Source organism: Tachypleus tridentatus, chromosome 5, assembly GCF_004210375.1.
Source record: "Tachypleus tridentatus isolate NWPU-2018 chromosome 5, ASM421037v1, whole genome shotgun sequence".
Lineage (NCBI taxonomy): Eukaryota > Metazoa > Arthropoda > Merostomata > Xiphosura > Limulidae > Tachypleus > Tachypleus tridentatus.
In genome coordinates, this window is record NC_134829.1 from 55,769,667 (window position 1) to 55,793,736 (window position 24,070).

Below are 24,070 nucleotides of genomic sequence, written 5' to 3' on the forward strand. Positions count from 1 at the left end.
AGGCCGAGCCATGAATAAATCTGTAATGTTTACAAACAGTTGTGGAGTTGGACAGGTAACTCTGTTCGCGTCGTCTTCTAAAACAAGTTTGCAGGAAATATTGAAAACAGATTCTAGTCGCTTAAATACTTCATTATTTTTATCAGCTTACTGGAGGCATTTGGATGGCTAATTTCGAATAAAACTTACCCGCAAAGTGAAACGTTTATAAATAAAAGAAATTATGAAGTAAAATAACGAAAATGGACAGATGAGAGCAGAAACATATGACATGCACCGAGACATGCAGTTATACCTCTAACATGGGGGTAATTTAGACATTCATCAGCCGTGGCTGACACAGGCAGGACAGGCTTGTCGCCAGCGTCAGACCGGTTCCCAGGAAGGTACACATGAGAAACGACGCAAGCTGTTATCTGACAAAACCCGACTTATAACCCTTATATGGTTGGGCGAGAAGACTAGCAAAATATATATGATAGAGGAAGGTTCTACGTTTGTAGCTCATTTGACTTTAGTTTCCTTCAAGTATACTGTTTACTGTTTACTTTAATTAGGTTTAAGGCATTAGTGCTTCGAATCACAGGTTCCACTTAGCACTCGCCATGGAAATGTCAAAGGTCAAATACTCTTCTGATAAAAAGAGGGGGGTAACAAGTTCCACCTGATTTCCATTTTGCCATCTTCAGAAAATGTGCACTTACTGGTATGATTTTAAGTCGAAAAGTCTCTGACGCTCGGCGGTTAGCCTACTTTTTAGTACTAAAAATAGACAAACATTAACTCGAAATAAGAATTAAAAAAATTCTATAAATCTAAAGTCAACTATATTTTACCAATATAAATTAGACTCCAAGTTGTAATTAAGCCTAACTGGCGTAGGTAGTGGATAACTTGTCAGACTGTCGACTGGAAGGTTCAGGGTTCAAAACGTGATATACTTAACGCTCCCTGAAACTTCGTCTTTGAGTGTTATAAACGTGACAGTAAATCCCTTTATTCGATTGCAATGTGTACTACTAGCTAGCTATCATCCCTCTGGTAAGTAGTTCGAAATAAATAAAAAAAAAACGGCTATGTTTGAACCTCTGCAGGTCTCTGACCCAATTGTTTAGCTTATGGATACATGGAGTGCTCTTCAGATTAAAAAATTCCAAATCCTACGATGCAATGAGCTCGAATCTTTAGAAAATATATAAAACATTATGTCGATAATTACATAAATAATTTTATAACATAAAATGCTAACCATTTCTTCTGCGAAACGTTCATGATACTTTGAGATCCTGACCGAAACATTTCGAAAGTGTTTCAATAATATCCCACGCGAAACGTTCACGATACTTTGAGATCCTGACCGAAACATTTCGAAATTGTTTCAATATTTTCCCACGCGAAACGTTCGTAATACTTTAAAATACTGAAAGAAACGTTTCGGAAATGTTTCGATTCAAGAGTGAAGTATGGAAGTGAGGATTTACGGACATTAAAATTTGATCTTCGCTTGAAACGTGTTTAATAACAAGTATTTTTTTGTGGAATAACAACGGTCTTCTAAATGTGTGTAATCTTTGAAATATCTTTATTCCAGATCACGCTGAATACGTGTTTCAAAACTTTTATGAACAAGGTACTTGGTCGATTTGTATCCGATCGATTTGCTTGTATTTATCGCGACTGATAGAAGATTATACCTTTTTAGTCACGGTACTTTTGTTGTAGGAGATCAAATATTCTAAATCCACTTGACAGTAAGGAGCTTAACAACGGTTACTCACTTTTCTAACACATTACTATATCTATAAATCTGTAAAACCACATAATTCTTAATCATACTAATGTCCCTTATTAAACACCGTATTTTTTTTCCCCGTATACGATATACTATTGAAGTTGCACATAAAATCAGATGAATGTATTTCATTACAACTGTGGCGTTGGTGGTAATTATTAATTTATTTTAAAATTATAAACCTTTCATGTGTCTTATTTCCGGCCGAAATATGGTATACAGTTGTGTCTTTTCGAGATGTTTTTATAACGTTGTTGATTTATCGTATTAAATATTTTTACAGCTGCGGACGAATAACGTGACCAGAAACGTTTTCAAATGACAACATTAATTGGTTGGGGCGTCGCTACTATAAATTATAATCGAGTTATTTTCTTATGATAGCGAATAATCGAAATGCATTTCCAAGTCTGCCCAAGGTATCGTTTCCGTCTACCAAAGACTATGTTCTGTTAAAATGGTAAATTCATTACATCATAACAACTTGTCACGCGCAGACGTTTAACTGGTATTTTTTTTCCCTCCCTTTTTATGTTTTCTTCTGTTATACAACGGCTGGGTCTTGGTCCTTGAGCAGAAACAATAACAGTTATTTATCACTTCTTTTATCTAAATAATGTAGTGTTATAATTTAGCAATCCACATATGCTGTATTTCTAACCGTGACCTTTATGTCAAATGTTAAACGTTATCCGATTTAGATGAATACACTCCCCAGCGGCATATCTTCGGACTTACACCGCTCGCTACAAACTGGGTTTTGATACCCTTGGTGGGCAGAGCACAGATAGCTTTTTGTGTAGCTTTATGTTTGGTTCTAAACAAACAACTCTATTGATATAATAACGACCAAACGTTTATTTTTTATAAAATCTCATTACGTTCTGAGAACAACTACACCAAGTCGATTTGTTTCAAATTTCTATTAAAGATACATAAGGCGTTCAGACAATGACTACACCTAGTCATGGCTCCATAATAGTTTAACTTGTAAGAAACTAGCCGAACATGAATGCACTGAGAACTAAATATTCCAGTTGTTAACCTATGACCTAGTGATATTTCTTAAGACCAGTGTCTTTCAACCTTTTTTCTCGGTTAACGACCAATTTGTTAAAGTTCATTGTCCAGTTGCGATCAGTACTAAAAAAACAAACATACAAAAAAATCTTAAACAAATAGATGCATCATATGTTCCTAACCCTTTTACATCTTATGACGACCCCATTTTGGGTTGAGACCCAAGGGTTAAGAAACTATGTTTGAATATCATAGATGTTGTCTGCTAGTGGTGATTATCCTGCTAAACTAACAATGAAATATTTACCACTAGGAAGGGAAATGAAATTATGTGTTTTACAAGCTGTGGTCCTTGAAACTACCTTGATACATACAACCTCAAACTCTTTAATATTGTTCTAAACTACCTTAAACTGTAGTTCTTGAAACTACCTAGATACATACGACCTCAAACTCTTTAATATTGTTCTAAACTGTAGTCCTTGAAACTACCTTGATACATACGACCTTTAACACTTTAATATTGTTCTAAACTACCTTAAACTGTAGTCCTTGAAACTACCTTGATACATACGACCTCAAACTCTTTAATATTGTTCTAAACTGTAGTCCTTGAAACTACCTTGATACATACGACCTTAAACTCTTTAATATTGTTCTAAACTGTAGTCCTTGAAACTACCTTGATACATACGATCTTAAACTCATTATTATTGTTCGAAACTGTAGTCCTTGAAACTACCAAGATACATACGACCTTTAACACTTTAATATTGTTCTAAACTGTAGTCCTTGAAACTACCTAGATACATACGACCTTAAACTCTTTAATATTGTTCTAAACTACCTTAAACTGTAGTTCTTGAAACTACCTAGATACATACGACCTTAAACTCTTTAATATTGTTCTAAACTACCTTAAACTGTAGTTCTTGAAACTACCTAGATACATACGACCTTAAACTCTTTAATATTGTTCTAAACTGTAGTCCTTGAAACTACCTTGATACATACGACCTTAAACTCTTTAATATTGTTCTAAACTGTAGTCCTTGAAACTACCTAGATACATACGATCATAAACTCATTATTATTGTTCGAAACTGTAGTCCTTGAAACTACCAAGATACATACGACCTTTAACACTTTAATATTGTTCTAAACTGTAGTCCTTGAAACTACCTACATACATACAATTTTAAACCCTCTAATATTGCCCTAAACTATACACACTTCAAGAAACCTTCTACACACATACGATCTTAAACCCTTTAATATTGCCCTAAACTATACACACTTCAAGAAACCTTCTACACACATACGATCTTAAACCCTTTAATATTGCCCTAAACTATACACACTTCAAGAAACCTTCTACACATATACGATCTTAAACCCTTTAATATTGCCCTAAACTATACACACTTCAAGAAACCTTCTACATACATACGATCTTAAACCCTTTAATATTGCCCTAAACTCCACACACTTCAAGAAACCTTCGACAAACATACGACCTTAAACACTTTGCTCTTGTTCTAAACAGTTCACCTTAAGATATCAGTAAATTATTCTTCGCATTATTAAGAAGTGTTTGAAAGATATTTTCGCAAGATATGGTTTAAGCAAGTTACGAAATGAAATTATCAAACACGGTTGTGGTTTCAATAGCAGCATGTTTAAATTGTTATATAGCTAAGTACGCCCTGATAACTTAGCAGTAAGCTTCAGAGGTTATAACGATAAAAGTTTGGACTCTATCCCTACAGTGAGAAAAGAACAGATAACCTATTGTGTGGCACGTTGATTAATAATAACAACAATGGAACTAATCTCCAATATTACACGAAGATTTCACAAATCCAACAGACTATTTATAATAAATGTTTATCTAAATTATATTAAGAACGGTCATTTATTTTTCTTCAAAAGCATACAACGTTTTGATTTATTGATGTGCTACTAATATCACAAATACATACAAACCGAAAACGTGCTTATTATCTGTTGTAGGACTAATGTTTGTGTATCCCGGCAAACATTTCATATACAAATAATTTGTAGCAGAATCTTCATTATATTTACTTCTATGTATAGATATCACAAGTATATCAGAGACGCACATATATATATATATATTTCTGACACAAATATCAATCATGCATATAAATCGTCGAATCGTTAGAGTATTACACACGCACATGTGTATAACAATAAATATTAAATATATATGAGTACTAGATTAAACGTACGTGTGATTATAAAAACTCAAATATCAAACACATATGTGTGTACATACATGAATACACCAGTACAAAATTTATATAGTATTCTTGTGCATGTGTGTGTTTTCTTGTAGCAAAGCCACATCGGGCTATCCGCTGAGTCCATTGAGGGGAATCGAACCCTTGATTTTAGCGTTGTAAATCTGTAGACATACCGTTGTACTAGCGGAAGGCAGTGGTGTGGGAAAGACTTACAAGGTACGGGAGCTTGGCTGGACATACAGATAATACAATGAGAGACATAAAGCTCAGAATTACAAGGTACGGGAGCTTGGCTGGAGATACAGATCATACAATGAGAGACATAAAGCTCAGAATTACAAGGTACGGGAGCTTGGCTGGACATACAGATCATACAATGAGAGAAATGAAGCTCAGAATTACAGGGTACGGGAGCTTGGCTGGACATACAGATCATACAATGAGAGACATAAAGCTCAGAATTACAAGGTACGGGGGCTTGGCTGGACATACAGATCATACAATGAGAGACATAAAGCTCAGAATTACAAGGTACGGGAGCTTGGCTGGACATACAGATCATACAATGAGAGACATAAAGCTCAAGCTAGAAATATCTGGAGGTATGTCCTTCCTCAGAAAATTAATATAATAATATAATTTACAAATGATATGTATATATATACCACTGGTATATGAACAGATATATCCGAAAAGAAATATCAAACGTGTGTGTGTATATATATAAATATAAGTATCAAAAGTGAACAGATATAAACTGAAATAATTATGAAATACACGTGTCTGTATATACACAAGTATCAAACATGAACATATAAATACCGACTAATAACCATATTTTTACGCTACAGCTTTAAGCACATTCTTTAAAGTATACGTTCACGTTTTCGCTATGAAGTTCTCAAAGTTACATGTTATGAATATAAACGTCGTATTTTATAGACGTGTTTAAACGTACACAGATGTAAGACTTTTGACACCTATCTCTTTATGCCCCTGCTACACACCCACTTATAAAAAAGTGTTACCGTCCTGAAACGTTCACCCTCGTGACTCTTTAGATCAGTATCTGTCTATAAGTTCTAATTATCACGCCAGGGTAAGGTTTTTTAACCTTTAAACAGTTCATTAGACTTAACCAAAAGCCTGTAACCTCTGTCCATTATAGTATATACTTCAAAGTGCACTTGAAATGATTTGACATCGGGTTTGGCACTGCGAGAGCGCTGAGTTGCATTACTGTTTAATACATCTGAATTTATTGTAGGTGGAAACAAATAAACTACCAGAGAGACAAAAATGACAGGTAGGTGGAGCTTTGTTATGAATGAAGCTGCGCAGACACTTTCTGTGTTCTGCTCATCACGGGTATCGAAATCCGATTTGGGGCGTTATAAGCCAGTATGTTTACTGCTGAACCATTGGGAAGTTCCAGGTAGATGGGTACATATATGGAGACAGACATACGATAGAAACACAAAGACAGATATATAGCTGGAGTGCTGTTACAAATATGTGAAATATACATTAATATATAATACACTGCTTTCATGAAAGCAAAAATATGATAAACTAAGCCTTTTTACGAAAATTAAAAGTAGTAAACAGCCAGTATGTGTATGTTTATAGTCTAGGCTTGTATAATTACCACACTGATATGACTTTTTTTTTATCCAACCATATATTACAAAAAGATATATTATGTTTTTATTAAACTCGAACACGTTTGAATAACAAGTAGAACTAGCTATACGGTAAACGTTTGTTTGACAGAACAAAGTGAACACGGGCGGAGAGATCCAGCCATAGTTTCTCAAAACGTTATTACAGTTCGGTAGTGTTTGAGCTGCAGTTTAACCCGAAAAAAATGTTCGTGCATTTGAAGGCATTGATTTAAATTACTCACTCAAATACTTACATATGATACCTACGAACCCTGTTCACGATGAGGACCAGAGTAAATAATTAAAATATAAAAACTTACATAAGTATTAATAAACGAGTCCTAGCCGAGGAAATCCATGTTTCTTCACAACCTTAAAGTTGAATCGTGAAAGGCTGATACACTCTTTTTAATGTAAAACATTTTACGTCAAAAATTTAATATTTTTTTACTTGAAACTGTCTCGCTCGTGTAATTAGCTGATAATTGTATACAATGTTTTGCTTGATGTGAAACGCAAGGCTGCAAAAGAGAAAATTCACGTTGTGTTCATCTCGGCTATCGAAACATAATTGTTTGAGTTATAAAACTCTTAGGCTTATCCGTTAAAGGCATATACGAACTAGCGAAAAGTGTTCACATAATTTTGAAGTATTCAGAAATATTCTGATTTTGATTTCCTTTCCATCAGGATATAGTTCAGTATCTTTGTTTGTTGTTGAGCGCAGAGGCTCACAGTGGGCTGTCTTAGCTATGCCCACCACGGGTATCAAAACTCGTTTTCTTATGTTACAAGTTTCCAGACTTATTACTGAGTCACTTGGAGAAGGGGAGATCATTGTATGAATAACAATAACATTGAAGCTCTACAGATGATATATGTAGTTTCCTCACTAACATCAAGTGATTTGGGGTGATTTGCTGACCAATGAAACTGATACATATTAAGATACGTATTAACCAATGAAACTGCTATATATTAAGATACGTATTAACCAATACAACTGCTATATATTAAGATGCATATTAACCAACGAAACTGCTATATATTAAGATACATATTAACCAACGAAACTGCTATATAGTAAGATACGTATTAACCAATGAAATTGCTACATATTAAGGTATATATTAACCAACAAAACTGCTACACATCTAGGTATGTATTAACCAACAAAACTGCTACATATTTAGGTATGTATTAACCAACAAAACTGCTACATATTTAGGTATGTCATAACCAACGAAACTGCTACATATTTAGGTATGTATTAACCAACAAAACTGCTACATATTTAGATATGTATTAACCAACAAAACTGCTACATATTTAGGTATGTATTAACCAACAAAACTGCTACATATTTAGGTATATATTAACCAACAAAACTGCTACATATTTAGGTATGTATTAACCAAAAAAACTGCTACATATTAAGATATATATGAACGATGGTTTACTACTACTCGTTGTTATCTCTGATCCGTTGTACAGCCAGATAATTGAATATAAATGTTCAAAATTAATCACCGATTTGGATTTCATTTTTATCTACAGAACGACGTCAGATATATTTTAACTGTATATATGTATATGTAGTATCAAACAAGCCATCACTAGCGCTGTAGGTAAATAAGTCGAGAGAAAAAACATCGAATTTGATCACTAACTGAATAAACCAACGAAGTATCGAAGCTAACCGAAGACCGCCAAGCAAGACAACAAATAATTTAGGAACAAGTGCACCAAAATCAGCAGCTCCTATAACTCCATAATAACCCCTCAATAGCTCAGAATTCCTCACAAAACTTCGTAACTAACCCGCACAATACGGTAAGTATTCTGATAACGTACATGTTAGTATTATAATTATACCATAATTATATATTTTATCGAAATAATAACAATCACAAATCATGAACTTTTGTCGACAAATAATTTGTAATATTTGTCATGTAACTCTCTTTTTGTGGGGTGGGGGATGTAAATAAATATCATTTTAAATTCATATAATACATTCTGGAAAATGGACGTATCGACTTACTATTTTCTGCTATTTTGTTGCCCATAAATAAACCTACGTTTCCTCACGTAATACTGAAAACAGTGTGTTGTGTGTTGTGTCAGTAACTGCCTATTATATCTCTTCAAGTGGACACATAATTTAAAAACTATTCCGCTACAATATCTACTGTTGTCCCATAGAGGAAAAATGTATCACTAACTACCTATTAGGCATGATACGGAACGTTTCGACACAACCATATGTGCTATAGATGTGAAATAAAAACGAATCAATCTGAATTTCAAAACACCTGGACGAATCCCGCCATAACAGCAGATGAAAATATGATTTTTTTTAAAAAACACACTTTATGTTATCCGAATTAAACAACAACAGACAGAAGAAAACATTATCTGATGAAACAAAAAGTGATTTCAATCATGTCTGTCACTTAGCTTTCAGCTGTCAATCATATCATAGATTGTGATCATTAATATATTTTTTATTGTTAAAGTATTAGTAATACCATAATGATCCTGTTTTACTATTTTCCATGTTCGATTAATAAGAGAATTTCACAAATATTAATATTTTAACAAACTGAAATTTTAGTATATTCATAATTTTGTTGCTAAACACTCACTAATATTTCTTATGATCGTTGCCTAGCAACTCACGAGGTAAAGTTTGTCACGTACCTTACAGACTTACAAATGCAAACTTGTCTGTTCGGCTAGCGTTTTCTAAAGAGTGAGTCCTGCATGGCCAGGTGGTTAGTGCCCTTGAGTCGTAAACAGAGGGTCGCGGGTTCGAATTCCCGTCATCTCAAACATGCTCGCCCTTTCAGCTGTGGGGGCGTTATAATGTAACGATCAATCCCACTATTCGTTGGTAAAAAAGTAGCCCAAGAGATGGCGGTGGGTAGTGATGACCAGCTGCTTTCTCTCTAGTCTTACACTGCTAAAGTAGGGATGACTAGCACAGATGGCCCTCGTGCATCTTTGCGCGAAATTCAAAACAAAGGAAACCTGAAGCGTGAATACAAATAATTGGAAGACGAGAGGGGTGGAGGGCGTTGCGTAACAGGATTAGTGAAATAATTACTACAACACACATTGTGTATTCGTTTATTACACATCTCGGTTAATTGACTCTTTCTTTCATTTAAAAAATGAGAGGGCGCGAAGGAAACCATTGTTATTGGAGGAGGAGGTGATGACGACAAAAGTTTGAGAAAGGCTGCGTCAGGTTACAACTTTTAGCAGTTTAGGGTTAACGAAAGTTATTCAAACTTGTTTTAATCAATTTATTGTACTAACCCAGATGGAAGTGTTTAGTTTATAAATCACAAGCCGCGTGGTGAAGACGACGCAATTGAAGTTCCACATCACGTTATCAACAATACGATTAATACTCGCAATGACTATTAATATCGTGTTCAGAGTTGTCAGAAAGACTTAATGTTGTTACGTAAGTTACTGAGCATTTAATGCATGGTCGTTTGCTTTAATTGCAGAGCTGTGACCACCGCATGGATCGAACCGCTGATTTTAGCGTTCTAAGCTTACTGCTGAGCCACCGTAGCAGGACAAGAGCAAGTGATAAACAAAATAATGAAAAATTAGAAATTCTGGTGAACGTAAGGTAAACGTTATTACTATTATTATTATATTACTCAATAAATTTAATCTACACTTATGGTGTGAAAGACGCATATTTGTTTGTTTGTTTTTAATTTCGCGCAAAGCTACACGAAGGCTATCTGCGCTAGCCTTGACTATTTTAGCAGTGTAAGACTAGAAGGAAGGCAACTAGTCATAACCACCCACCGCCAACTCTTTGGCTACTCTTTTACAAACGAATAGATTGTTTTACAATGGAATTACAACGCTAAAATCAGGGGTTCGATTTCTCTCGATGGGCTCAGCAGATAGCTCGATGTGGCTTTGGTATAAGAAAACACACACAGACACACACACATGAATAGTGTGATTGACAGTAACATTATAACGTCCCCACGGCTGAATAGGCGAGCATGTTTGGTGTGACGGGGATTCAAATCCGCGACCCTCGGATTATGAGTCGAGTACGTTACCTACCTGGCCATGCCGAGCCCAGGAAGGTATGAAATTCAAATATTCCTAAACAAAATTCAGTTTTCTGATATGTTAGTGGTTGCACATGTGGTGTATCCAAAAAACCTATAAACCAGAAACTTTTTATTATCTGTTCTTGTACCTGTACTACAGATTCTAGTTAATTATCTTTAAAGTCTTGTGTGACAGGTGTCACATTCCAGATGGCAGCACTGATGTCCATGGCTCTAATAAACATTGCGCCATCTTGTTGAATGTTTCTTCCACCAAAATACTCCAGGCTAAAAATTCCTTATCAACAGAATAGTCGTATCTATCTTTGTATCACAGACTGTCACGGGCGGGAAATTAGGGGAGGAGGAAAGACGAAGGCTTGCACGTGCTCTCCAGTAAGTATTTAGGCGCATCACACAACAGTGCAGGATTTTGAGTCTGAGTACAACTGTCTGGTATTACTGTGCTTTAAATATTAGAACAGAAAAAAACAACAACTTTATTTGCTATTTAACCCTTTTCCACAAAAAATCCATCGTGTTTCTTGTAAAGCAGATGAGCTATCTTTGTTTTAACTGTTTCTTTAAGACAAAGAGTGGGTAAAAATTGTTGATAATCGAAATTAATATCGAATTCAATCATCTACGCTTCATGTTCTATATATATATTGAATTCGACAATAAAAACAAGCGATTTAATGATGGTTAAAAATCTTGAGGACCATAGTTCACAAAGTTTTCTGAAACTTTATGAAGAACATTGACGGCGTCACGAGATGTGATTGTTTTGGGATGTCTTAACTTTATCAGAAGTAACTTTTATTGCTCTGCTCTGCTTTTGCTGTATTCGTGTTATACTTCTTTCTTTCTTAACCTGTCAGAGTACTGTCATGGCGTTTGTTTACTTGTTTTCAATTTCTCGCAAACCTACACGGGGGCGAACTGTGCTAGCCGTCCCTAATTTAACAGTGAAAAACTAAAAGGAAGGCAGACAATCATCACCACACACTACCAACTCTTGGGCTACTTTTTTACCAAAGAATAGTGGGATTTACCGTTACACTATAACTCCCCCACGGCTGAAAGAGTTTGGAGTGATGGAGATTTGATCTCGTGACCCTCATATTACGAGTCGAGGGTCCTAACCAACTGGCCATGCTGAGCTTATGTCGTTTGTGGATCTACGGTTGGGTACAGAAACATGTATAACAAGGATGCAGGACAGAAATGTTGGTGCTTGAGGGAGTTGTTTTAATTCTACTGTTGTTGTTACGTTTTATCCGTTTATTTTAAAATACGCACGCACGCACACACACGTATACGTACGAAACGCAGACACATATATGTATACGTAAGAAAAACATACACATATATATAGAAATACGTGAGAAAGACACACACATACATATATATAAATATATATACATACATAAGAAACACTCACACATACAGATATATAGATATATGTAAAACACACATATATGTATATGTATATACGTGCGTAAGAAACACATATATATATTATGTATATACATACGTTAGAAACGCACACACACACATATATATACGTACGTAAGAAACATACCCATATATATACGTAAAAATACACTCACATATACATATATATACATACTTACGAAACACACACACACACATATATATACGTAAGAAACACACTGACATATACAGATGTATAGATATACTTAAAACACACGCACACTCACATACACATGTATATACATGCTTAAAAAACACGCACGCGTGAAAGAAGTGAAAAGCTTAGACAGTACCTAACTCTAGTCAATAGTTCTTCAATAAGGTACGGAACATAAATGGTCTCTAAGTAGGATAACTTAATACTCAATAAATCATATGATATCATAACCACCCACATTTTTAAATGTAGTCATATCTTTGAGGTTACTTGTCAATTACACCAAACATTTTGCACTTACAGTAATGCGATATTACTTAAGTAAAGTAACCGTAGCCGTAAAATGTGTGTCGTGCCTCCAACTAACCTTGGAACATAATTAATCAATTTCGATTGTTTTGTTTTTGTTTTTCTGAATTTCGCGCAAAGCTATATGAGGACTATCTGCGCTAGCCGTCTCTAATTTAGCAGTGTAAGATCAGAGGGAAGGCAGCTAGTCATTACCACCTACCGCCAATTTTTTGGGCTACACTTTGACGAACGAATAATGGGATTGATTGGAAGATCATAACGCTCCCACGGCTGAAAGGGCGTACATGTTTGGTGTGATGGGAATTCGAGTGCCTTAACCACCTGGCCATGCTGGGCCTATGAATTTCGTAAGACTTTGTCAGAAGTATTAGTAAAATGTGTACTAAAAGAATCAATCATATATATATAGACGTACAGTAATTAAGGATATGAGTAAGGGTTGTGAATATAATATTATATGTGTGTGGAACAAGTGCAACGTATTGTGTGTTTAAAGTCCTAGTGACTATTGTTCTATGCTGTGTAAGGAAGGTATAACTGGTTTAAATGTTTGTTTCTTTTTGCCTTGTAAAGCACAACTCGTAAAGTTAGGGTTAAGAAATACGATCTCTTAAAATGAAAGTATATATACGATCTTGATTGAATGTTTTCATGAAATATTGAATTGTATCTTATCATGCAATAAAAACAATTAACTCTATATTCTGTGAGTCTCTAAACGTAAATAGATCTCATAAATGCAGAACAAAGGGGTAGAGTTCGCATTTTTATATATTTGTTATTTTCAGAAGTTTTTTGACTTTTGTGTCATGTAGTTGTCGTTAAGCCTAAAGCTTGTAAAAAGAAAAGAAAGATAGACCGAAACATAAGGTTTACCGATGAACGACATTCAAAATGACATGAAAATCAGAAATGTGTCTGCTTTATCAGATAATCAGAAGTTAATCAAAAAGTATTTTCAATGTAATGTAGATATCTAGATTTACATTTCGTGAAACGATACGCATTTGTGAACTAAAACATCTATATGAGTGTTATGTGTAGAATTACTATCACATACAATCGTGTGCAAAACAGTGATTATCTCTATATATAGTGACATGCGCAATATAGGTTCAATATGAGATTCTCTGTTCCGGAAAATGATATAAATCATCTGAAAATTAAAGTCTTTAGCATAGCAGTTCGTTTGTTCTACCAATTATTTTCTGTGATTAAACAAGCAAACAAAACGAAATTATCCATTCATGTCTGTTTCTCTCTGTTTATCTATCTATACGTATAAATGAAGACACTGTCATTTAGAATATTATAAAGCATATATTTCAAATAACCTTAGAACAAATGCGTTTTAAAATAACCTAAGAGACCATAGTGGTCTATAAGTATAAACCATGAAAATCATTTGACAGTTTAATATACAGATAATCTAACCCTAACCGTCTAGTAATATGTGTGATTAACCAAGAGCTTTTATTGTTCAGTTTGGTTTGTTTTGAATTTCTTGCAAGGCTATAGGAGGGCTATCTGCGCTAACCATACCTAATTTAGCAGTGTAAGACTAGAGGGAAGGTAGCTAGTCATCACCACCCACTGCCAACTCTTGGGCTACTCTTTTACCAACAAATAGTGGGATTGACTGTAACATTTTAACGCCCCCATGGCTGAAAGGGCGAGCATTTTTAGAACAAATAAGATATCTTCGAGTTGGTAAAAGATGAAATCCAGATATGAAGAGATTTAAACGTTTGAAGTTATTGTCTAAATAAGTCCCAGTATAAATTAGATGGTTGGACACTGTGAGCGTCAGTTGTTGACCGCATGTTAAGTGAGTCTTCTGATTTAACACAAATATTATTCAAATAACATACTAATAGAAATCATTTTTTTTTTAAATCGAAAGACAAAAATGATTCTGTAATCTACAAAATTTCGTTTGTTCTCAACATTTCGCTACTTCTAACAACACATGATTATTTGAAGTCTATTAACATATTTTTAAAGGTTATTTTTGTGCTAACTTGACTTAGAGTTTCTTTTGGTCCACGCGACAGGTGCAGAGCAGAAAGCTCTTTTCATCAGGTTTTTATCCAAATCTAACGAACGAAAAATCTTGAAATTTATCGGTGAGCTACGGGGAAAGAGGAATAAAAACATTATTGTTTAGAACTTTTACTTATGACCACAATAAGTTTTGTGTATTAAGAACAGTAACACACGTTGTATAGTATCTAGTTATTGCTTAAAATGAGAAGAATCGGGGCTCGATACCGGTGGTGGTCACAGCGAAGATAGCTTTACGCTTAATCACAAACAGATAACTTATCTACTTCTCAAATCGTACGCTGAGTTGAAAAGTTCGCACGAAACGTTTCGCGAAAGGAAACGTTTTAGTCTTTGTACGGTACCCAGTCTTAATCAAACTGCACATGTCGAAGTCGTATTGCAAATAGTGTAGGGAACATTTATATGAATTGAACGATTTTAGTCCGTCTGCATTGCTTCATTTCATTCGATAAATATAGGTACCACTGATCGACAAATATAGGTACCACTGATCGACAAATATACGTACCTCTGAAGTGATAATGTAATTTCTGACAGCCTTCCTTGAAAGAAAGAAATGAAGGATGAACGTTATTTTATTACGTTAATGTCTGGTTTTGTTTCTCCTAAAGGAAAATATTTCTTCTGTACAGTTTGTACATTAAATATTTGAGAACTTTGTTCTTTATAAAAGCGATTCTTTTTTTGCGAAAAGCTAGAACACAGTTTAATGTAATATACGCAGATTGTTAGCAATGATTTTCTTGGGGGGGGGTAAGTGTTATTACATCCTTAGATTGATGTACCAATCCCTCCTTACGTATATGTATGTATTCATTGTGCTTGAGATAGTCAATACAATTTGAAATAACCATTTTCCATATCCTTGTTAGATCGCTGTGTGTATGTTCTTTCCCGGACAAGGTTGTGATATGCCGGTACTGCACTGTCAGATGATCGGTAGGTGTCCCCACGGGTCGCATGTGTGGTGACATATGCAAATCGTTCTTACATAAAGTACTATTAGCTCCATATGGCCGAACATTTCACCAAAGTCAACATAGAACACTTTTAATTAGACACGAAATGAAGAAAGCGCCTTCTTATTTGTTATAATATATTAGTTGACCAGTACGATATTCGAGTGTATATCAACTACAAGTTTGAAAATGAAAGACTTTATGAACCACACGGACACTGAAATATTCAACTTTCTGAAATATAAATGAATAATTTTCCCACCAATAAATATCTGTATGTACAGTTTGCGTGCAGACAAAGTATGTGATCTAATATTTCTTTAAGAAGTGAGACCTACACGTCATCAGTTTCAAAATATTAGAATGCTTCCATTTTCATTGATGAAAAAAATAACAATTTAACGCCCGTTCAGCAATCGAGGTAGATTTACATCAGAAACAAACCGTGTTATCTGGGGGAGTCTCACGGGAAACAACGCTAAGTTCACGGACTTGCAATCCAGTGTTCGATTCCACGCGGAGGATCCACTAGTTAGGCTAACGTGATTTGGTTCTACAAACAGCCAATAAACAAACAATTCGTGATCAACTTTCAGTTTCTAGCTTCCAGGACGAAGAAACTTAAAAACACATGAAGGACTTTTATTATACTAATAAAATGCCACGTGTATAAATAAAAAGTGTCAACCACAGAAGACATTTGAAACAATTCCTGCAAAATGCGCGCCTCGTTCGGTACTGTCCGGACAATGCCATTATATTAACCTAAAATGAACACTGAAATGCCTTTACCTTCAGCAATGTGGATGAAAAGGATCACAGTCAAGGCCTGCGATTTTATGGGTAAATTTTCGGTAAGTATCCTTGCAAGGAATGTATTATTTATACAAGAATTACTCAAATTCACGAGATGACCTTTTATTCTACAGGTACGTGCAAGGAATATAAAACAGAAAGATAGAACATTTCACTTTGCTAAAAACAACCTTCATTTTCAAAACGTAACTGTCCTTACATATTACAGGCTTAATATTATTTTCAGTCACACCCTATAGCTTTCAAAGTACATATTTGCACATCCAGCTACGTGTGGTTTACACTAATTTGACAACCCTACCATTTTATTGGAGCTTTTCGGACCAATCGGAGTTGGGTCTGTTTGAAAGAATATGAACGTCTCACAGCTAGTTTCCACGTGACATTATCTAGCACTTAGTTTATTTTGTACAACGAATGGGAGCACAAGCAACTAGACAGAAATAGAAAAGCGAGTTTTTCTGATAGAGACGTTTTTTTTTGTTACTTTGGTTTATTTCGTCTTATCACATGGTGAATGAATTTGGCTACATGATCTATTAATACAACCGTATTGTAGACTACATGATATATTTATACAACCGTATTGTAGACTACATGATCTATTTATACAACCGTATTGTAGACTACATGATATATTTATACAACTGTATTGTAGACTACATGATATATTTATACAACCGTATGGTAGGCTACATGATCTATTTATACAACCGTATTGTAGACTACATGATCTATTTATACAACCGTATTGTAGACTACATGATCTATTTATACAACCTAATTGTAGACTACATGATCTATTTATACAACCGTATTGTAGACTACATGATCTATTTATACAACCGTATTGTACAAACAGAATGTCTGGAATGTGTAAGAAACAAACAAACAACGATTTACGAGCGTAAATAATATTTTTATTGATGGTGGGACATGTTTTAACATGTATGGTAAGGTTCCACAATCAATAAATATTCATTATATATGGTTATAAATCGTTTATCTAATTATATTAGCATAACGTACCTTATTACTCAAGTATCCGATATTTATGTTGACGAGATTGTTTACCTGTGTTTAAAAACCAGGGTCCTTAAACCACTGTTATAAAGGCTGCTACATTAAAAAAAAAAAAAAAGACGCCATAGGTAACTGAAACAAGCAATGAATATCATGGCATTAGGACATGAGTCCAACAGGCAAGGAATATTACGTAAGGCAGTGGGACAAGGGTCCAACAGGCAAGGAATATTACGTGAGAAAGTGGGACACGAGTCCAACAGGCAAGGAATATTACGCGAAGCAGTGGGACACGAGTCCAACAGGCAAGGAATATTACGTGAAGCAGTGGGACAAGGGTCCAACAGGCAAGGAATATTACTTGAGGAAGTGGGACAAGGGTCCAACAGGCAAGGAATATTACGTGAAGCAGTGGGACAAGGGTCCAACAGACAAGGGATATTACGTGAGGAACTGGGACAAGGGTCCGACAGGCAAGGGATATTACGTGAGGCAGTGGGACAAGTGGGATAACGTTCAAACAACTATCCGTAAACAAACCGATAAAAGTTGTTTAATGAGACAGAATAATTCAATTTTAGCATCATAAAACAGATGTCATAAAGAGATACATAGAATATAATTTTCACAGAAGTCTTCAATGTTCTTATATATTCAAAGAGTTTGTTTTGAATTTCGCGCAAAACTGCACGAGGGCTATCTGCACTAGTCGTCCCTAATTTAGCAGTATAAGACTAGAAGGAAGGCAGCTAGTCATCATCAACCATCGCCAATTCTTGGGCTACTCTTTTACCAAGGATTTACCATCACATTATAACGCCCCTATGGCTGAAAGGGAGGGCATGTTTAGTGTGACTAGGATTCAAACCCGCGACCCTCAGATTACGACTCAAGCGCCCTAACCTCACTTACTCACACAGTATCAGTTTGCTTGATTTTTAGATTAAAGCCACGTTGGTCTATCTGCTGTTTCCACCGCGGAGGATCGAACCTCGGATTCTAGCATTGTAAGTCCGTAAACTTACCACTGTCCTACCGGAGGACAAGAGTTTCAGCGCATCAGTGATTATTCAAATCTGTGAGAAGTCTAAGAGGTAGAAGAGATAAATTGACTTGTATATCATCCGAGCTTCAACTCTGCGTGAAGACCAGGTGGTTGTTGGTCGGCTTACGTACACTTTACTTGTAGAAACGTTTCTGGTGAGAATCAGAACTGCAAGCTTCATTATATATGTAAATTATACGCGGTAATTTCTACTTTTGTATTATATTAATTACTTCACTATGCGGTAAAATCCTGTCTTTGAGTAATTTCTCTGCTGATTCACGTTTTCGTATTCATAGCTTTTAATGGTATATTTTTATAATTAATATACACTAATACGTATGCCTATTTTATTGACTTCAATCGAAAATATTCTAACTAATACATAATGATAATAGATGATCCATGTATTCAATGTAAACAGTTTTATATATCTGAAATCTGAATATAAAACCCTTTCTTATGTTATGTTCAGTTGCCATGACACCCTAGGGATTTATATTATCACTTACACACTTAAAACATTAACTAATAAATACGGACAATTATTTTAAATTAATACTTACTAAAGTGCGAAGAATATACAAATAAGTTCCTCTAACATTTCACTCTCTAAAATCTATTATAAGGTTAAAAATAAGCACGTGGAATAACCAAAAATAAAAGACAAACAAAGAAACTTTTAAACCTTGGAAATTTTGGAAGGTAATCCCCGTTTGTTTTGTTTTTTTACTATTTAGTAATAAAGAAGGAAACTGAACCATACGAAAGACGAATGCGCTCGAACTTTGGGTATTCTTCGCAAGACCTACCGTTACGCGCGCGCAAACTACGGCCGCGGGAGAAAGCCAAGACTAAACAAATCATACACAGGACTTTAATCAAATTACCCAGAAGTTTGTGTTTCCATATCGGACACTTTAATTAGTTTAGTAACATCAGTTAAACAGTTTAAACCAGTTTACGTCTACCACGTATTAAGCTAGGAAATAAGGCTCGATTTTCTTGTGTTGCATTCTTAAGTTCGGTGTCTAGTAAACAGAAAATAGCCGAAACAAAAATAAAAAAACGCTGTTCCAATCAAAACTGTCCCCACGATACAGGGTAATTATTAATGTGGGATATAAAATGTACTCCACTTTTGGAGGTGACTGTGGAATAGGACACACATTGCGGTGGGGAGGCACTGTCTATAAGTTTAACCTCTATCGCGAATAAAAGTGAACCCAGTATTAAAGGGAACACAATCACTCAACACCACCCGCCACCTCCGTAGCTTATTTTGACCAAATAACACGATTGACTGTCCAGTCTTTTTATGTTTTCAAAGCAGACGTGTATAGTGTGGCAGCTACATACCGTAGGAATAAACCTTGGACCTTTAGATCTGTAGTTCTCTTTACCTACTACTAGGGCAAGTAGGGTTAATGTTCGGAAAAAGTTAGACCAATATTAGAGTTATATATAAGTCCTATAAAAACACGTGACAAAAGTATATATAGAATACGTACATATGTTATATAAAAATGGTATATTAATTAATTTAAGTACGAAAAAAAAAAAGAAACCCTCTTCCAAACACTCAGTATCTTGTCGTTTATATTCAGACATGTTTTTGTTTTTATAATTTGGCATACAGATATTTCGTTATGGAATAATCGCTTATTTTGAATATTTATGAAATGCGACACAGGTTTTGTTTCATTATTACTCGCCCATAATTTTGAATTTATGGACTACATAATTTTACGCATTATAATTTATCCCGGACGAGTCCTCAATTTATTGTGTTACGTACGTTATTTATAACGATTTCAAATAACCAGAAATTTTAATTTATAGGTTAATTGGATGATGATATAAATATCCTATTTAAGATATTTGGCAACAAGATTGATACAGACAATCGTCTTTTTTTAACACAAATATATTTTAATATACAAACAACAATACAATTCATAATAACGGTTATTACTAATACTGGTTTATATATAAAAGTTTACAAACTCACAAACAATATTCAATCTTTTATCTGGTCTGAAACTGAATACTTTATCAACAATCCGGGTCCATGACGAGCGAATTAATTTTATGTTGATACATACGCACACTTCACTTTAGAGGAATGCTAGCTAGTTCTATTCTTGTCTGGCCTAACGAGGTTTATGAGCCCACTTTCACATAGGAAGATAGATATCTAATGTCCTCGAAGAAATACTAACGTCTGAAGTTAATTCTTCGTAGTTGAACGGTTCGTAATGTTCGAAATCTGTAAACGTTCCCGGTCAAATTCTTTAGTTTTCCGATTATTTTAATAACAAGCGTTTGTCACAATTATAGCTTCTGAGGGTTGTCGTACACTGACTATAGGTGGCTAACAATATTTTATTACTATCTCTTGGCACGTTGGCTGATCAACTTGTTTAGCAGACGTTCTCGAAAGTTCACTTGCCAACAATACTGTCAATCACTAGTATTTTACACATGTCGTATATTGTTGATTCTTACACTCAAGAATCTTCTACAAATTTAGAGAACAGGCGGGGTTTGCGCAATACACATTTAACAACATACGTCATCAAACTGAAAGAAATAGATATTAAAATAAATATCAAAGTTTAAACAACAGATTAAGCATGAGCGACATAAACTAATCATTTATTACTATTTTGAACTGGTTAACAACAGTCCGTATATTATGAATAAAACTGTTAACAATAATAAGTGTTAAAGGCTCATAACTTTAAATATTTAATGTGTCCTTTTTGTATATAAGTTCAGTATAACTCTTCACCTTCATACAGATAACTTTTTGTTGTCTTTGAGACTATAATTAATTAATTTTTAGCTCAAACTGATGTAAGGTATGTAATATTTGTGACAGAAACATAAAAATGCTGATTACACAACACACGCGACTAGGCGCACGTGACCAGGTGCGGCGGGTTAACCTTCCTGTTTTCTGGAGAAGTCCTGAAGAAGAGAGAATACAGCAACTCAGTTACACTTACCAAGGACTTCGAGTCAGGTGACAGGATTTTTAGGCGTGAAACTACGTCTGGACATCTGAACGTTATAAACTTGTTAATGAAGCCAGTATATAAATGACTTTGAACGTTATAAACTTGTTAATGAAGCTGGTATATAAATGGCTTTGAAATAAACAACTTACCCTTATTTCTCGAATCTCCAACTTTATTATTCATTTTCATTTACTACACTACAACGTGATTGGTTTATCACCTTCCTCGCCTATTGAGTGTCTGTTTCTTAGTAGACATGTTCGAAACCTTTCTTCCAGAATTTATTGGAAAGTTAAAACTCAAGATATTTGTCACTACAAAGAATGACGTCCGATAACAAAGATGGATTCTCATCCAAACAAAACACACGACATGTTGTAGCAGCCAAAACGTTAGAGAAGTCCATGAGTAAAGACAATATTCGTACCCTTATTGAACAGACGAATTATTTATATTATTTATGAAGAAAAATATCCCTGTCAAATTCAAGAACTTAATACTTAACACTTAGTACATAATACTTAACACTTAGTACATAATACTTAACACTTGGCACTTAATACTTAACACTTAGTACATAATACTTAACACTTGGCACTTAATACTTAACACTTAGTACATAATACTTAACACTTGGCACTTAATACTTAACACTTAGTACTTTAATACTTAACACTTGGCACTTAATACTTAACACTTTGTGCTTAATAGTTAGTACTTAACACTTGGCACTTAATCAAAACTTACTACTTAACATGTAACATTTGGTACTGAATAGTTAGTACTTAACACTTTATAATTAACACTTAGTACTTAATAGTTAGTACTTAACAGTTAGTACTTAATAGTCAGTACTTAACACTTGATAATTAACACTTAGTACTAAATGCTTGGTACTTAATAGTTAGCACTTAACACTTAGTACTTAATAGTTAGTATTTAACACTTAGTACTTAGTAGTTAGTACTTAACACTTAGTACTTAATAGTCAGTACTTAACACTTGATAATTAACACTTAGTACTTAATGCTTGGTACTTAATAGTTAGCACTTAACACTTAGTACTTAATAGTTAGTATTTAACACTTAGTACTTAGTAGTTAGTACTTAACACTTAGTACTTAACTCTTAGTACTTAATAGTTAACACTTAACATTTAGTACTTAATAGTTAGTACTTAACACTTAGTACTTAATAGTCAGTACTTAACACTTGATAATTAACACTTAGTACTTAATGCTTGGTACTTAATAGTTAGCACTTAACACTTAGTACTTAATAGTTAGTATTTAACACTTAGTACTTAGTAGTTAGTACTTAACACTTAGTACTTAATATTTAACACTTAGTACTTAATATTTAACACTTAGTACTTAACTCTTAGTACTTAATAGTTAACACTTAACACTTAGTACTTAACACTTAGTACTTAATAGTTAACACTTAACACTTAGTACTTAATAGTTAGTACTTAACACTTAGTACTTAATATTTAACACTTAGTACTTAATAGTTAGTATTTAACACTTAGTACTTAATATTTAACACTTAGTATGTAATAGTTAGTACTTAATACTTAACACTTAATACGTTCCTGATATATGAACTTTGTGTGTTTTGAAACCTCTTATTGTTTACAGATAAAGTGGTCACAGGTACAGTGACTACAGGTATGGTGACTATAGGTATAGTGACTACAGGTAGGGTGACTATTCTTCTAAAAGATTAAACAGCTTCACGTTTATCTAATTTCATTTGTTGTCCAAACATTAAACCCCATCTTTATGATATGAAAGAAATGAAATTGAAACCCTGCGACCCGAGCGCTTTCGAAAAGCGGATCTTACTTCTTCAGGGGCAAACTTATATAAAGATATCACTGTGCTTCTGATTAGAACATTTGTCATCCAATAGAACACACCGACGAAGTTCGGTGTGAAACGAACTGTATAACGTACATCAAACACGACAAGTATCTTCGTTTTTCGTGGGACGTGCTAATGAATGGAATTATAGGAAAGATAATGGAACGTGGCTCGGTTGACACCAGCTGTTTGTGTTTTCATATGGAAATTCTATCCCAGGTGAGCAATCTAAGCGTTGGTTTACGGCTGTGCTCACTAGATTCTGAGATAGAACAAACCCTAACATCTGACGTACAGTATAACGCTTGGTAACAAAATTTCTGATTAAAATATCTCAATTTATTTCACTTACATCTACTTCCTAACGTGAAAATCTAGCGTTGTATAATCTCACAGTTATGTAAATCCATGATATGTACATAGGTGTTTTATAGACTTATTAAATTTGTATTTACAACAGTGTAGTAAA

At 34.4% G+C, this 24,070-nt stretch overlaps 1 protein-coding gene across 9 annotated transcripts in view; it reads right to left on the reverse strand.

Annotated features, from left to right (window-relative positions):
• LOC143251208 (POU domain, class 3, transcription factor 4-like) overlaps positions 1-24,070 on the reverse strand; it is a 91,509-nt gene that overhangs the window by 39,957 nt on the left and 27,482 nt on the right. For 2 of the 9 annotated variants that reach the window (XM_076502645.1, XM_076502642.1), the window contains exon 2: positions 20,639-21,296. The exons of 5 other annotated variants lie outside the window; for them this stretch is intronic. The gene's annotated coding sequence lies outside the window, so the exon portion shown is untranslated. Of the gene's footprint in view, positions 1-20,636; positions 21,297-24,070 lie in introns of those variants that run through there. 2 more of the 9 variants (XM_076502650.1, XM_076502647.1) reach the window with 2 other exon arrangements.